Source organism: Panthera leo, chromosome C2 (assembly GCF_018350215.1).
Source record: "Panthera leo isolate Ple1 chromosome C2, P.leo_Ple1_pat1.1, whole genome shotgun sequence".
Classification (NCBI taxonomy): Eukaryota; Metazoa; Chordata; class Mammalia; order Carnivora; family Felidae; genus Panthera; species Panthera leo.
In genome coordinates this window covers 29,400,936-29,418,229 of record NC_056687.1, presented here as the reverse complement: position 1 = coordinate 29,418,229, position 17,294 = coordinate 29,400,936, and positions in this window count along the sequence as shown.

The following is a 17,294-nucleotide window of genomic DNA, read 5'->3' as shown; positions in this document are numbered from 1 at the left end:
ACTCTATTTTATAAAATATTTTATGTTCTAGTTCAAGTTCAATAGATATTTATATAGCTTTTTTTTTTTTTATTTTCCACATTTGTAAGTGGAATGTAGGATACATGAAATAAAAGTGATTTTGCCATACTTCTATTGGTCTTGTAGGTAGTTTAAAAATCTAGTTATTTGGGCATTACATATCATGATGAGTCTGGTATTTTCAATTAATTATAGCTCTTTATAAAAGAGTAAAATCTTCTTTATCCTTTTCTACAATCAATGACATGATGACAAGGTTATAGTCAAAAAGATTTTGCAGATTTCATTAAGAATTCAAACTGGGAGATGGAGAGCTTATTCTGGATTACCCCAGTGAATCCAATGTAATTCTTCAAAGTGGAGAATCCACTCTGGCTTTGGTTAGAGAGAAAGCTGTAAAGACAGAAGGATCAGAAAGAAGGAATGAGAAGAGGGGCTGGCTTGCACTGTTTGCTCTGAAGGTAAAGGAAGGGAGCCATGAACCAAAGAATGCAGACAGCTTCTAGAAACTGGAAAACGCAGGATATATGTTCTCTTCTAAAACCTACAGAAAGAAGCACTGATACTTCGACCTTAAACTGCTGAGACCCATATTACATTTACCAGATTTATTAATTCATTTATTTAATTTAACTCACAGGAATTGAGGTAAATTGTTCTGGCAGTAATAGAAAACTAACACAAAATCAAAGAGTTTTAATTGTTAAAGGTATACCAACTTCTTTCTATGAGAACCCATTTATCATGTCTATTTATAGACTTACTTTTTTCCTACATTATAGATTTGAAGGGAGGAGGAGGGAGCATTTATGACACTGACTTTTAAAATTAATCATTTTTTGTGCTGGTGGCTAGAAAGTTGGAGCATAACTTTCTGGTACAGTTGTTAAGGATTCTCTGTGGTCATTCTCTGTACTAAATTTATTCCTGGATTCAACTATTATTTTCCCAATCTTCTTAATCCTTTGTCTTATTTCTTCTCAACCACTCAAATTATTCTATAGTCTACTAAAGTCATCATGAAACCTTCATGAGGTATAAATAAATATAAAATTACATATTATGAATGGATTTACATAGATATGCAATACATACATATAGACTTATCTCCTCTTTACCCACTCCTATTGTAGCTTTTGGCATCATTTTAGACATTTTCATTCTCTTCCCATTCTTCCAAACTTAGCCCAAATTAAAAAAATCAAAAAGGGATAAAAGTGAGTTTGTCTATTTCCCAATCACTATCAAGGTTGTTTTCCCTTCATTTTCCCTATTGCCAGGAGTCTCTGAATAATTTTCATCGTAAGCCATTTTCTATCAATAGAATTGCAGACTGAGAGGGGCGATTGGGTGGCTCAGTCGGTTGGGTGTCTGACTTCAGCTCAAGTCATGATCTCAAGGTCTATGGGTTCTGGCCCCGTGTTGGGCTCTGTGCTGACAGCTCGGAGCCTGGAGCTGACTTCAGATTCTGTGTCTCCCTCTCTCTCTTCTCCTCCCTGCCTTGTGTTCTATCAAATATAAATAAACATTAAAAAAATAAAAAAAAATTGCAGACTGAGGCATGATTTAAAAACATGGCAGTAAGCTTTTCTTTTGAAATACTACGATCCCTAAAAGGCAGGAAAAAATGACTTCCTTCTTATAGCACTGCCAACTTTAGAGATGGGGAAGCCAATATTTGGATTCTGTGTAAGCCATCAGTTATAAGTAATATTTCAATTAATACTTCCCAACAATGCTGTTAAGTAAGTAGGAGTCCCAATTTATATATAAGGACACTAAAACTCAGAATATTTAATTTATTTTTCAAGGCATGTAGATGGCAAAGTACAAATTCATTTCTTCCTATTCCAGTAATTTGAAAGTGAGCTATATAACAACCAAACCAAATATCAGTCCCACATTTAAAATTTTACATTATAGTATTGTTTTTGTAAATAATATTATCTTATAGTAACATAAATACATTCATAAACAACACTAGTTAGAGATATTTGTAGAGTAATATTTTTACTTTCACATATGTAAAATTAATCTGTGTAGTTTATCATATTAAAATACATTTAAGTTTTCAAATTGAAGGCTGCTAAGGTGCTGTTTAAGAGACTGTGCATCTCCTTACAAAACATGATTGCACATGGTCACTAAGAAAAAATAACTTGGAAGTCATGAGACTTGAGCTCTAGCCTCAACTCATCTACCTACAAGACTTGTTAACTTCACGAATTAAAAATGATTGTGTATTACTGGTCTGCTTTCTGATAAAATCAGAAACATGATGACCTCCTTATGGTTTATCTTCTCATGGGTAAATGTACTACTTCATACATGTTTGTGTCCTGCCCCTAGCACCTTGTCTCTTATTGAACAAAGCTATTTGTGGAATGTATTAACGAATCATCAAAAGATACCTAGAAAATTTCTTATAGAAATTATACAAAAGTACCATATTAGTTCTACCTATATAAATGTTATGCTTCACCAGTACAGAGAAAGGTACAACATGAGAAGAGAGGATACCATAATGTGAATTGTGCACAGCTAGAAAGGAGCATCTTTGGGAAGAAAAAGACAGTACAAATGCATCTGTGACATCATTTTGTTTTAGGAGATGTGTTCTAGTTTCAAGAGCACTAATATCCACATCTCCTTTTATCTGAGCACACAGTTGAATCACATTCTTCAGCCCTTCTTGTATCACTAGTCATATGTCTATGTGCTGGTCAATGGTATGTGAGGAAAAGTGAAATGTGTTTCATAAAATCTGCCCCACAGAATCCTCCTTGCTCCCTTGCCCTTCCTGCCTACTGCAGGGAAAGTCCAAGGAAGATCTTGCAAGCCAGAAGCTGGAGATGGCAGAGTCATTGGCCCTCTGGAGTCCTAAGGGACTGTGAGCAAAAGCCCTCCTACTGCTAGGACTCTGCTGACTATCAAAGTTACCTTTGTATAGTTGTGTCACTATCACATCTGAATCTATCATAATTTGTATGTGTGTGTGTGTTTTGGAGGCCACTCACGTGCTTCTCAAAAAAATAGGTTTCATTATTGGTATTTTATTAGTTTTTAGTTACTGTAAAAGAAAATACTACAAACTTCACAGCCTAAAATGAAGCATATTTATTATCTCACAGTTTCCATAGGTCAAGAGTCCAGATATACCTTCACTGGGCCCTTTAGTTGGAGGGGTCACAAGGCCACAACAAATATCAACTAGGACTAAGTTCTCATCAAAAGTTTGTGGCCTTTTTCCAAGCTCACATGGTCCCTTGCAGGTGAAAACCTCATGGTTCTTCAACAGGAAAAAGATCCTCTGAAGTCCAGATGCTTTTTTCAAAAGTCTAATCTGATTAAATCTTACCCACCCCCATAAATCTCTTAATTCCAAGTCAACTAATTAGGGACCTTAATAACATCTGCCACATCTGTTCACCTTGCCATATAATATAAAAGATCATCGAAGTGATATCCTATCATCTTTGCCATATTCTGTTGGCTAGAAGTATTCACAGCATCCACCCACTTGCAAGGGGAGAGGACTGTTACAAGAGGTGACTCACTGAATGTCTCTACCACAGTTTTCTGTTCCGACCGTGGTGATCAGAGGAATAGAAAATATTATCAGAATTAGAGATAAAGAGAAGAAGGTGCCATGGGAAGCTCCAAGTACTTCTCAGTGCATTTTGTTAAATTTAAATTATATCAGAAAGACTGGAGTGTGAAAACCAGCTCTGAAATAGTTCAAGTCTGAAAATTTTTGATGACCGAATTGTACCAACTTATGTAGAAAGTAATGGAAACAGATAAGAACTACTTTTAATGAACTAGATAGAGTACATAAGATCCACAAAGTAACATGGAATAGCAAATATATGTATTAAAAGGCAATGAGATAAATATGATAATCTAAATATTAAATGATTTAGGTATCTTGTTTCATTTGAATTTTTTATCTACATTATTTAAAATTCATTGTAAGAATGGATGAATTAGAGATCAGGAAAGTTCCATTACTCATTTGCTAACTTACCAAAAAACCTTCATTTTCTCCAGAAAATATATATTTGAGTGGAAAATCCCAGAGTAAAGCTGATTTTCCTTTTAGGAAGTTTATAGTATTCTTGAGAGAGAAAAACAATAAGGAAAAAAAAAAACAATAAAATCTTAATTGAAATTTGGCTGCACTATTCCTTTTTCTTATTTTCTAAGTTACTGGCCTTTTCAACATCATTTTTATAGTGTAGTCTAAGAAGGTGACCTAGGTCATATTTTACACTCCTGTTTTAAAGAGGTGATTTTTAGTTATTTTATATCATTTAATTTTATGTGTACTGACCTGAAGAGTATTCACCTACATTCTAGGCATTGTTTCAATATATAAGAAACACAACTTATTTCCCAAAAGTAATATATGAGGCATGTACTGTTTTTAGCCTCATTTTCCAGATGAGGAAATGGAGCCCAAGACAGGATATGCGTCATGCCTGGACTGTCTCCAATGTCTGTGCTTTCAACTCATACACACTGTGTCTCTTCTCATGACTCACTTGCTTCCACTACTGCAAATGCCTGACTTCTTCTGATGTTCCTTCCCTTGGTTCCCCTTATCACAAAGAAGGAAAAACAGTACAGTCTCGTTTTCTATAATTTTCAGGAAATATTTATTTTGTATCTTCTCACTTGGCATAATAAAAGTGACAACAATAATCAGAGAATAACATAAATGCCCTACACATTTTAGAAGAGAGTCAAAATCCAGGGGGCAAACTTCCCATAGTACTATAATAAAATGGTTGCATACTGATAAACTTGTGGAGGTTATCAGAAAAGAGTTAACATAGCAGGCATGACTTTATAAGAAGGTAGGACTTCTTATAAAGACCTGCCTATAAGTTTGGCCCTTGGCTAACATCTAGGAACTTGGATTTCAGAAGTTCTGTGTTCTGCAGTTCTGGCTCATCATTCCCTAAGAATGTGCCTCTAGGGTTTGTACAATGTGGTGTATGCTGAACATCTGCTCTCTTTCTGTGATCTTGGAATTTTGGTACATGAGAGGCAGAGAGTGCCTATGTGACCAAGACAAATAAAAACTTGGATGCAGAAAAATAGTGGAAGACAAAAATAAGAATACAAAACAGGGGAAACAAATAGAGAACAGTAAACAAAATGATATACATTATTCCAAATATATCAGTGATCACTTTGAACAACAATGATCAGAAAATACCAATTAAAAGTTGAAGATTGTAATGAATAGATTCATAAACAAGCCCCAAATATATGGTGTCCACAAGAATTCTATTTTAAAATGTTTATTTTGAGAGAGAGAGCGCGCAATCAGGGGAGGGGCAGAGAGAGAGAGAGAGAGAGAGAGAAAGAGAGAGAGACAGAGACAGAGACCATCCCAAGCAGATTCCACACTGTCAGCATAGAGCCTGCCATAGGGCGTAATCCCATGAACAATGAGATTATGACCTGAGCAGAGATAAAGAGACGACACTCAACCAACTGAGCTACCCAAGTACCCCAAGAACTCTATTTTAAATGTGAAGACACACAGACTAAAATTAAATGCATGGAGAAAAATATACCATGCAAAATAAAGCAGGAGTAGCTATACTAATTTCAAACAGACCAGATTACAAAGCAAGGAATATTATCAGGGATAAAGTAAATTATTATTATTTAGTGATAAGGGGGTACATTATTTAGTGGGAGGGGGGTCAATTCTGAAAGGGGACACAACAATCCTTGTAATGTATACACCTAACAAAAAAGTGTCAAACTGTGTGAGGCAAACAAAACAAAACAAAACAAACAAACAAAACAAAAACAAAAACAGAATTGCAAAGGGAAAGAGATGAATCTAACTACCCTAGTTGGAGACTTCAACACTACTGTATCAGAAATGGACAGATTTAGTAGGCAGAAAATCAGTAAGAACATAGTTGAATTCGCCAATACCATCAATGACTGGGTATAATTAACATTTATAGACTTCATCCAAAAACAGTAGAATACACATTTTTCTTGAGCTTATATGGAATATTTACCAACATATACCATATTCTGAGCCATAAAACACACCTCAACAAATTTAAAATAATAGAAATAATACAATATCTGCTTTTAGATCACAATGGAATTAAACTAGAAATCTATAACAGAAGCATAACTAGAAAATCCTCAAATATTTGGACATTAAACACATTTCTAAATAACATAGGTCAAAGAAGAAATGTCAAGAGAAGTTAAAAAGTATTTTGAACTAAATTAAAATGAAAACACAACTTATCAAAAGTGTGAGATGTATCAAAAACAGTGCTTAGATATCTTTGGAATTGAATGAATATATTAGAAAAGAAAAGAAATAACTAAAATTAATAATATAAATTTACCCTTAGGAAACCAGAAAAAAAAGGAGCAAATCAATTCCAAAGTAAACCAAAGAAAATAAATTATGATTAGAACAGAAATCGATGAAACAGAAAACAGAAAACCAATAGAGAAAATCAACAAAACCAAAAGCTGGTTCTTTTAAAATATCGATAAAATTTATAAGCCTCTAACCAGACAAAGAAAAAGAGAAAGGACACAAATTACTTGTATCAGAAATGAATAAGTAGGATTATGACTACAGAAATCATGGCTGTTAAAGGTATAATAAAGGAATATTATGAACAATTCCATGTTCACAAATTTGATAACCTGGACGAAATGAAACAACTTCTTGAAAGACACAATTTGCCAAAACTCCTGCGAAAAGAAATAGACAATCTGAATAGACCTACACTTATTAAATAAATTAAATCAATAATTAATACCTTTCATATCAGAAAGCATTAGGCCTAGATGAGTTCACTAGTCAATTCTACAAAACATTTAAGGAAGAAATTATACTGATTCTCTATAATCTCTTTCAGAGAATAGAAACAGAAGAAATATTTCTTAACTCATTCTGTGATGCCATCATTATCCTAATAGCAAAATCAAAGACATTACAAGAAAAGAAACTACAAAACCAATACTTCTCATGAACAAAGATGTAAAAATCCTATACAAAGTATCAGCACATTAAATCCAACAATGTATAAAAATAATTGTGTAGAGCAAAGTGAGATTTACCCTAACTATGCAGGGTTGTTCAACATTTGAAAATCAATTAGTTCAATCTATCACATCAACAGGGTAAAAAAGAAAAATCACATGATTATACCAATAGATACAGAAAAAGGATTTGACAAAATCTAACACCAATTCATGATAAAAACTCTCAGTAAACAAGGTATAAAGGAGAACTTCCTCAACTTGGTAAAGAATATCTCCAAAAAGCCACAGCTAACATCACACTTAGTGGTCAGAGACTAGAAGCTTTCTCTCTAAAATCAAGTAAAGGGCAAGGATGTCTCCTCTCTACCCTCCTTTTCAGCATCATACTGAAAGTTCTAGCTAGTCCAATGAGATTAGAAAAAAATGAAAACTATACAGAGTGGGAAGAAAGAAAATTATGTTTTTTCACAGATGACAGGAGTGACTATATAGAAAATCTGAAAGAATTAACAACAAAAAAAAATGTTGTAGATCTATTATGCAATTATAGCAAGGATGCAGAATACAAGGTTAATATGCAAATTCAATTGCTTTCCTATATACTAGTAACAAACAAGTGAAACTTGAAATTAAAAACACAGTATCATTTATATTACCATGAAAAATTAGGAAATATATATAACAAAATACATAGAAGATCTATATGAATAAAAATACAAAATCTGATGAACAAAAACAAAGAGAACTAAATAAGTGGTGAAACTGTCCATGTTAATGAATAGAAAGGATCGATACTGTCAAGATGTCAGTTCTTCCCATATTGATCTAGAAATTCAATGCAATTGCAATCAAATCCCAGGAAGTTATTTTCCGGATATCAACAAACTGATTCCAAAGTACGTATGAAGAAGCAAAACATACAAAATAGCCAAAAAAGTTAAGAGAACTGACACTACCAACTTCAAGACATACCATAAAAGTCTTGTAATCAAGATACTGCAGTATTAACAAAAACATAGACAAATAGATAAATGGAACAGAAGAGAGAACACAGAATAGACCCAAGTAAGTATAATCAACTGATCTCTGGCAAAGGAGCCAAGGCAATACAATGCAACCAAGGTAGTCTTCTCAAAAACTGATGCTGGAACATTTGGACATCAACATGCAAAAAATAATAAATTACAAAATTACAAAATAAAAATAATTTAGACACAGACCTTATACCTTTGACAAAAATGAACTCCAAATGGGTCACATATCTCAATATAAAACAATAAAATTCCAGTAAGATAACCTAGGAAAAAAACTGGATGACCTTGGGTATGGCAATAACTTTTTAGTTACAACATCAAATGCATAAGCCATGAAAGAAATAATAAGTTAGACTTCATCAAAAACTTTTGCTCTGCAATAGACAGCATCAAGAGAATGAGACAACAAGCCGTAAGCTGGGGAAAAATATTTGCAAAAGACATATCTAACAAAAGACTATAATGTAAAATATAAAAAGAACACTTAAAACTCAAAAGTAAAACAAGCTAACAAATAAAACATTATTAAAAAATGGGCAAAGACCTGGGCACCTGGGTGGCTCAGCTGGTTAAGCATCCAACTTTGGTTCAGGGTATGATCTCACAGTTTATGAGTTCAAGCCCCATGTCGAGCTCTGTGCTGACAGCTCAGAGCCTGGAGCCTCCCCTCAGATTCTGTGTCTCCCTCTCTCTCTCTGTCCCTCCTCCACTCACACTGTCTCTGTCTCTGTTTCAAAAATAAATAAACATTAATTTTTTTAAAAAAATGGGCAAAAGACCTTAAAAGTCACCTCACCATAAAAGATAAATATATGTCACCTAAGCACATAAAAAAAGATGCTTCAAATCATATGGCAACAGGGAAATGCAATATAAACAATGAGATACCATCAAACATCTATTAGAATGGCCAAAATATGGAACATTGACAGCTCCAAATACTGACAAGGAAGTGAAGCAACAGGAACTTTCATTCACTGCTGGTGGTGTCACTTTGGAAGGCAATTTGGTAGTTTCTTACAAAATTAAACATACTCTTACCATGTGATCCAGCAATCATGGTCTTTGCAAATGAGTGGAAAACATGTCCATACAAAAAACTGCATGTGAATGTTATAGCAGTTTTATTCATAATTGCCAAGCTTGGAAGGAACCAAGATATCCTTCAATAGGCGATGGATAAATACACTGTGGTACATCTAGATAAAGGAATACTGTTCTCAATTAAAAAGAAATGAGTTATGAGGCCATGAGAAGACATGGAAGAGAATTAAATACATATTACTAAGTGAAAAATGTTAATTTGAAAAGGCTAGATACTCTATGATTCCTCTGTATATATTCTGGAAAAGGCAAAACTATAGACACAGTAAAAACATCAGTGGTTGCTAGGGGTTGGTTGGGTGGAGGGATGAGTAGGTAGAGCATGGAAAATTTTTAAGACAGTGAAAACAATCTGTATTGTACCATAATGATGAGTAAATATCATTAAACATTTGCCCAAACCCATAGAACACCATAGCTCTATATTGTAAACTACAGATTTGGGGGTATTATGATGTGTCTGGGTAAGCTCATCAATTATAAGGAATGTACCATCTTTGTGATGGATGTTGGTAATAGTGGAGGTTATACATGTGTGGGAGCAGGTGGTATATGGGAAATCTCTCTACCCTCAATTTTGCTATGAACCTAAGTACTCTAAAATAACAAAGTCTAATAAAGAAAGAATGAAAGAAAAAAAAACTAATGAGTTAATATGTTGGAAAAAAACATAAAAAACAAAAACAAAAACAAAAACATGTAAATTGAATCTCTAATGACTTTCCCTGATAGTCAACATTTTTTTTCAATGTGTCCTTTTAATATAATAAAATAGCTGTTGGGGCACCTGGGTGGCACAATTGGTTAAACGTCTGACTCTTGATCTTGGCTCAGGTCATGATTTCACCATTCTTGAATTCGAACCCTGTGTCAGGGTCTACACTGATGGCACAAGGCTGCTTAGGATTCTGTCTTTCCTTCTCTCTGCCCCTCTTCTGCTTGTGTGCTCTCTCTCTCTCTCTCAAAATAAATAAATAAACTTAAAAAAAAAATAGCTGTCATATTCTTCCACTGAGTCCTGTGATGCCTCCTAGTGAATCACTGAACCCGGGGGTGATCCCAGGGACTCTCTATGCAGGAGACTATAAGAGTTTGCACAAGGTTCCTAATTGTCATAATTGTTTTATTTAGTTATATTTCATGTTTGCTAGTAATAATATGGTTATGTATCACTGTGGTTTAATCTTCCTGATTAGAGTCACTGTATTCCTTAATCAATAAGGACATTTTATTTGACAGATGATTGTAAAATAATTACTAATCAGTGCAATTTATAAAACTTTGTGCATAGAATACCTAAATTTCGAATAATATGATTTTGCTCCAACCATGCTTGGAAGAATGCTAAGTACTTCTACACTTTGTATCTAAACAGATAGAAAATCAGAGAAAAAGTATTAGTACTCATTTGCTGTTTGTGTTGGGTATGTGCTAACAGTGGCCAGTGAAACTACATCTGGAGAAAATGTTATAGCACTCTGCCCATTTTCTCCTTAAGACTGAGCTTCCAGTGAGCCATCTTCCAATGGCTCAGTTGATTGAGCGTCCAACTCTTGATTCCAACTCAGGTCATGATATCAGGTTCATGATCTCAGAGTCGTGAGATTGATCCCTGGGTCATCAAATCAGACTCCATGCTGGGAAAAAAAGACTGAGCTTCAAGAAATGTCATTTGCTGACAAATCTCAGTTGAGTCCCCTCCCTAGGAACTACCCTTGCCAAATGTTACACTGCCTCACCACATATGGTAGTTCAACTTTTTGCTCTGCCCAATCCTGCTACCCTCACTTCCATGTGGGTTGTATTCTCAGTTTACTCCCCAATAATCTCCTGCAAACAAATCTCTATCTCAGATTATTTTTTCAGGAAACCCAACCTAAAGAAAAGTCATTGTATATAGTCTTTGTTAAATTTCTAAAGGAAACAGTCTACCTAGATATCTTTCAATTTATAAAACAAGTTCTAATTTAAGAACTGGTAAGCTTAGGCACCTGGGTGACTCAGTCAGTTAAGTGTCTGATGTTGCCTCAGGTCAGGATCTCATGGTCGTGGGATCGAACCCCACCTCGGGCTCCACACTGAACCTGGAGCCTGCTTGGTATTCTCTCTCACCCTCTCTCTCTGCTCCTTCCCTGCTTGCAATCTCTCTCTTTCTCTCTGTCTCTCTCAAAATACATAAATAAACTTAAAATATGGGTAAGTTAAAACATGATCTTCCTTTCATAAATTCCACTCTAATGAACAGATGTCATCCTGAAATCTGATAGTATATTTTAGGCAGATTTTTCAAAACCAATTATGAAAAAGAAATAGTAAAAACTACATTTTAAATTTTAGCACAAATAATGTAATACAGTATATAAATAAATTATATGATTTTTAAAAAATTTTTTTAACGTTTATTTATTTTTGAGACAGAGAGAGACACAGCATGAACGGGGGAGGGGCAGAGAGAGAGGGAGACACAGAATCGGAAGCAAGCTCCAGGCTCTGAGCCATCAGCCCAGAGCCCGACGTGGGGCTTGAACTCGCGGACCGCGAGATCGTGACCTGAGCTGAAGTCGGACGCTTAACCGACTGAGCCACCCAGGCGCCCCTATGATTTTTTAAATGTGGCAATTGTGGTCCAAAAAATTTCTGTCAAATAGTAAGTTAAATTTCTCATTTTGCACAATTGTAATTCTCCTCTTCTCATGGTTATTTAATCAACAAGTATTTTTAAAGTATTTTCCATATTCCCATCACTGAATGTTCTGGGGACATGAGAGAAATATTAAATATAAGGTCTCTGCACAAAGAGCTTGAAATCAAGAGGGGATTCAAGGGGTATATTCATCACTGAATACTAAAAAACAAAAACAAAAACAAAAACAAACCTGTCTTCAACAGTGTGATTTACTAATTGCCAGATACAACTGGTTGCTTAAATATTTCTTTTTTTGCCTATAGAAAGTTCATTTTGTTTACAATATGAATGAGTCATGATTAGTATCAGCCAATGACAACAATCCTCTTTTGAAGATGATTTTCCAGGTTCTTTTGTAATTAATGATGGTCATGTGACCTGTTTGTGGCCAATAAGATGTAAGGAGATATCAGCAGAAGGGCCAATATGACTTCCTTTGATTTCCTTTGACTTCCTTTCCTGAATTCAGATATGATACCTGAAACATATGTATAGTTGACTCAAATAATATGGGTTTAAACTCACAGGTCCATTCAGTCACGGATTTTTTTATAGTACAGTGTTATAAATGTATTTTCTCTTCCTTACAAATTTAACATTGTCTTTTATCTGGCTTACTATATTATAAGAATACAGCATATAATACATATAACATACAAGATATGTGTTAACTGCTCATGTTATCAGTAAGATTTTTAGTTAACAGTACACTATTAATAGTTAAGTTTTCAGGGAGTCAAAAGTCATATGCAGATTTTCAACTCTGTGGAGGTCAGTGCCCTTAACCTCTGCATTGTTTAAGGGTCAACTGTGTGTGTTTGTGTGTGCACACACGTATACTTGTGTGTATGCATAAATACACATAAGTGTCCCTGTATATGTATATACAATGTGTATGTATATATAGTATGTAAGTTATTTAAATTTATATAAATCATATATCCTCCATAATATACATCTTTTATTTTTTCCTTAAATTTTTTAAAAAATCTTATTTGAGAGAGAGAGAGAGAGAACACACACAAGAGCAAGCAAGAGGGACAGAGGGACAGAGAGAAAGAATCTTAAGCAGACTCCATGCTCCGTGTGGAGCCCAAGGCAGAGCTCAATCACAGGACCCTTGGGATCATGACCTGAGCTGAAATCAAGAGTCAGATGCTCAGCTGACTGAGGCACCAGGTGCCTTATTTTTTCTCTTTTTTTTTTATGTAGATATAGTTCCATTCAACTGAGAAACATGCTATCAAATAAGATTACAGCAATATAAACATAGACATTGTTTCAATAATTTCACAATTATAAACAATTCTGAAATAAAATCCAAATGTAAACCTTGTTCTCATGGGCAAGAGTTTCTAGTATGGGATTTCTGGGGCATAACCTATGCACATGTCCATATTTTTTCTAGATATTGGCAACAGGTCTTCAGGGCTGTACTATTCTCTACTCCTAGTAAGCATACATGGAGGCACCCGTGTCTCCGCAACCTTTCCAAAATTAATACTGTCAGATTTAATTGACTTTTTCAATATGGAAAGTAAAGATAGTATTTCCTTGTCATTTTAATATATTCCCAAATGCTAGCAGCTGAGAAGATTCTCATATGTTTCTTTCAAAATTTCTTTTTAGTTTCTGTTATTTTTACACTTCAGATGCATCAGGTGTTTTAGCATAAGAGATACTTGCAACTAAAATATATCAAAATAATTTAGGGGTAAGGCAGAGGATATGGAAATATCCTTGTGCTAGGATAGGTCTCAAGCAATAACTCTGTTAATTGATATCAAGGAGAATTAAATCAACATTCTAGAAAGCTTCCAAGCATTTGAGGAATGACTTCAGTCATCAAGCTTCCTGGATCTAGAGGCACAGCTCTAAATATTTTAGTTTTTTTCTTTTCTGATCTTACAAAATAACCACATTTTTTAGCACATAACCTTTCCAGCTACTGGATCTAGCAGTCAGTGCCTCTCGGACATGTTTAAGCACGTTTCAAATGCATATAAGAAGAGCTCTCCTTCCTAAACTCAGTTCAATCCTAAATATAAAGTTATAAATGCAAAAGCACCCATGTGTATTCTAAAGTACTATGCAAATGTAAGGTATTATCTTCATTACCTAGTATTATTGGGAGTTAAATTCTAGGAGATTGCGTAGTGTACTTCAAGTGGCCTCCAATTACAAAGACACATCTGAATATAAGAAGTGAATACATTTCTTTTCAGATTATGAATACTGAAGCAAAATCCACACTGGAATTCCCCGACATAAAAAGAAAGTTTAATTTCCTTAAAGTGTATGCCATCTCATTCTCTCGTGTGTAGCGGCAAATTGTTTGCTTTTTACTTTGGTGCTATAAATGCCAGAGAATATTTCTCACATCATTGGATCAGAGGCTTTGGTCCACAATAGATGGAAATGTGAACTAGATTATCCTTGCCAAAGTCACAAAAAAATGCAACTATGAAAATCACACTTTCATATTTCAATGAGGAAAAACTCCCTAGATCTAGAGCATTTTTTTTGAGATGACAAATCTTTTGTTTTATTCTGCTCTGTGTTTTTATAGAATATAACCTCAGCGATGAATTTGTTGGTATCTCTGATTTCCCTGAAGTTCAGAAAAACAATAACTACAAACAATAATTATTCACAAGTTATTGCTGTACATATTGAGTCATAATCACCATTGTCACTCCTTTCATGTGAGAAAATAACGCAAATGATTTCCAAGGAATGACGCACATCTGCACTTGAAACACTGTATGAGTATTTTTAAATTCTCTTTTATTTTTATTTGTTTCAAAAATTATTTATTTTAAGAGAGAAAGAAAGGACGAGTTAGAGAAGGGCAGAGAGAGAGAGAATCCCAAGCCAGCTCCACACCATCAGCCACAGCCCAATGTGGAGCTCGAACCCACGAGCCCTGAGATGATGACCTGAGCTGAAGTCAGATGCTTAACCCATTGAGCAACCCAGGTGCCCCTAATTCTCTTTTATTTTTATTTCAGCAGGTGCACAATGCAATAATGCAGCAGCAGTTTATAACCCTTGGCTACATGTCTGTAAGTGAAGATGTTTTGACCGAGATCACCCGACCAATGTGGCTGTATGTAAATTTCCCTTATGAGGAAGACTCTCTTGCAGAAAATTCATATGAACACAAACTGTCTCTCTCTCTCTCTCTCTCTCTCTCTCTCTCTCTTTCTTTCACACACACATACACACATGCACACACACACACACATACACACACACCCTTGGGGATAACCTTTCCTTCAGGGAAAAAATGGGTCTGTAAATCAACTTTCTCCAGACACAATGGCTAGTTATTAGAGATCTCATCTTTTCAGCTAGGCAAGATAATTTCCTAAAAGGTTTCCTCAAAGTAGATTTTGAATTGGAAAACAGTTACTGTAAATTAATATGATGTCACTGGTCTGAGAGGAAAGATTTATGTGCTCTTCCTCCAAAGGCTAGAAACTGAGGAGTTCTTTGTTTAATATCATCCTTTTCATGTCTCCTTTTTTATAAGAGAAACCTGAAGAGCTCTTTGCCATGAATGCCACATTCTCTATTAAGCATAAAACTAATCAAACACATATGTATACTATGCGTAAATGACACTCACTTCAGTGTTGCCACTTTACTTTCCTCCTAGTAAAAATGCTTCAAAACACACACTTCTTTGAAATGATCATTTTACCCTCTGTGCTTTTGAAAGTACCCAGACTTCAGAGAAGTTTTAAAAAATAGATTGGCTATTGATGAAAAGTGGCAATTTGCATTATGATCTACATGAACTCACAATCCTAAAAACTGTGTAGAAGGCACTTCAAATAAAGGACTGCTTTCACTGATTGGTTTTTTCTGTTAATTCCAATTTGCTACCTTGGTATTATGTTTTCAGTGAGTTTTACTTGTTTGTTTTTACCTCAAATCAGATTCAAGAAAGCCTATAGGTATTTGGTTGTAGAATAGGAAATATTCATTTGTTTATGCATATGAACTTGGTCAATTGTACCATAGTAGACAAATTGTCCAAATGTTTATATTTCACAAAATTATATGTGTTAGAAAATAGTTATGTCCTACTTTATAGTCTATTTGTTGTAAGGAGTACAATTTAGTGACAATTTACCTAAATCCTTTCAATGTAGTAATAAAGTGCTGCTAAAATTTTTTAAAAATTTAAAAACAACTTAGAAATAGTTCTCCTACAAAATGAGCTATGATTATTAATTTGACAGCTCTAAAAGAATAAAATGTGACTTAACTTTGTGAAAATGTCAGCAGGTAGGTTTTTAAACTTCTAGAAGTGGCCTTGAAAAGTCACTACCTGTACACTTGTATCTGGCATTGAGTTTGGTATAAGTGGGTCAGTCTAAAATTTTTCAAAGTCTGGTGACTTCTCCCACAAGTAAATATGAAATCATAGTGGCAGATCATCTTTAAGGTAAAGCTTTGCTTCAGGAAGTCCTGAGTATCTAAGCTCTCTCACTATGACTTAGAATCTTTGATGACAGAATTTGACCTCAAGACTCCTTCCTCTATTTACTTTTAATCATGTATCAATGATTACCTGGTAATAAATATGTAAAGAACATGTGGTTGGCCATCTCACAACAATATACTGAATAGATACACAATGCCAAACATTTCTTTTGTTTTCCCAAGTTAAAAAAGCCAGATAGAGATTAATATGCTTCCACTGTTCTGGCTGCTAACTGTGAACACCTTTTATTGTATATAGGTACAAGTAGAAGGCAAGTAATCATGCTTAATGATAATAAATATCCAAGAGAAGATCTAAATTTAGGAATAATTTGCATGTGATACTGTATCCCCTCAAAATTTAGGAGACTGTGGTTTCTAACACCACAGAGTATACAAATTATATTTCTATTTCTATACTCCTCAATTAAACTTAGTTTAATAAGAGTCATTGAAAGGCACTGTCTTTTCAATAAATGTGGTAATGAAAAATTTTAAATCTTTTCCAGTTTTAAAGTATAACTCTCACAACAATTGCAAAGTAGAAGATTGTTCTATGCTGACACTCCTATTCTCAAATTATTATTTGTATGATAGATAATTGCACTTTTTAAGCTTAAAAACAAACGTAGCTTGTCTTACTCTTTTTTCTTGGTCCCAAATGCTGATAGTACCATTTTTTCCCTTTAAAATTATAGTGAATGGTCTAAGACACTGTACTTTACAATGTAAAGTAAACTAAATAAATTATTTAGTTTAAGTGAATACCTAAGCTTATGAAGGAAAAAAATCATAACACTGGTGATGTAACAGAATATAAGACCCAGACAGAAATTACTCCACTAACTTAAAAATGTTACTGCATTTTGAGGCACCTGGGTGGCTTATTCGGTTAAGCCTCCAACTTC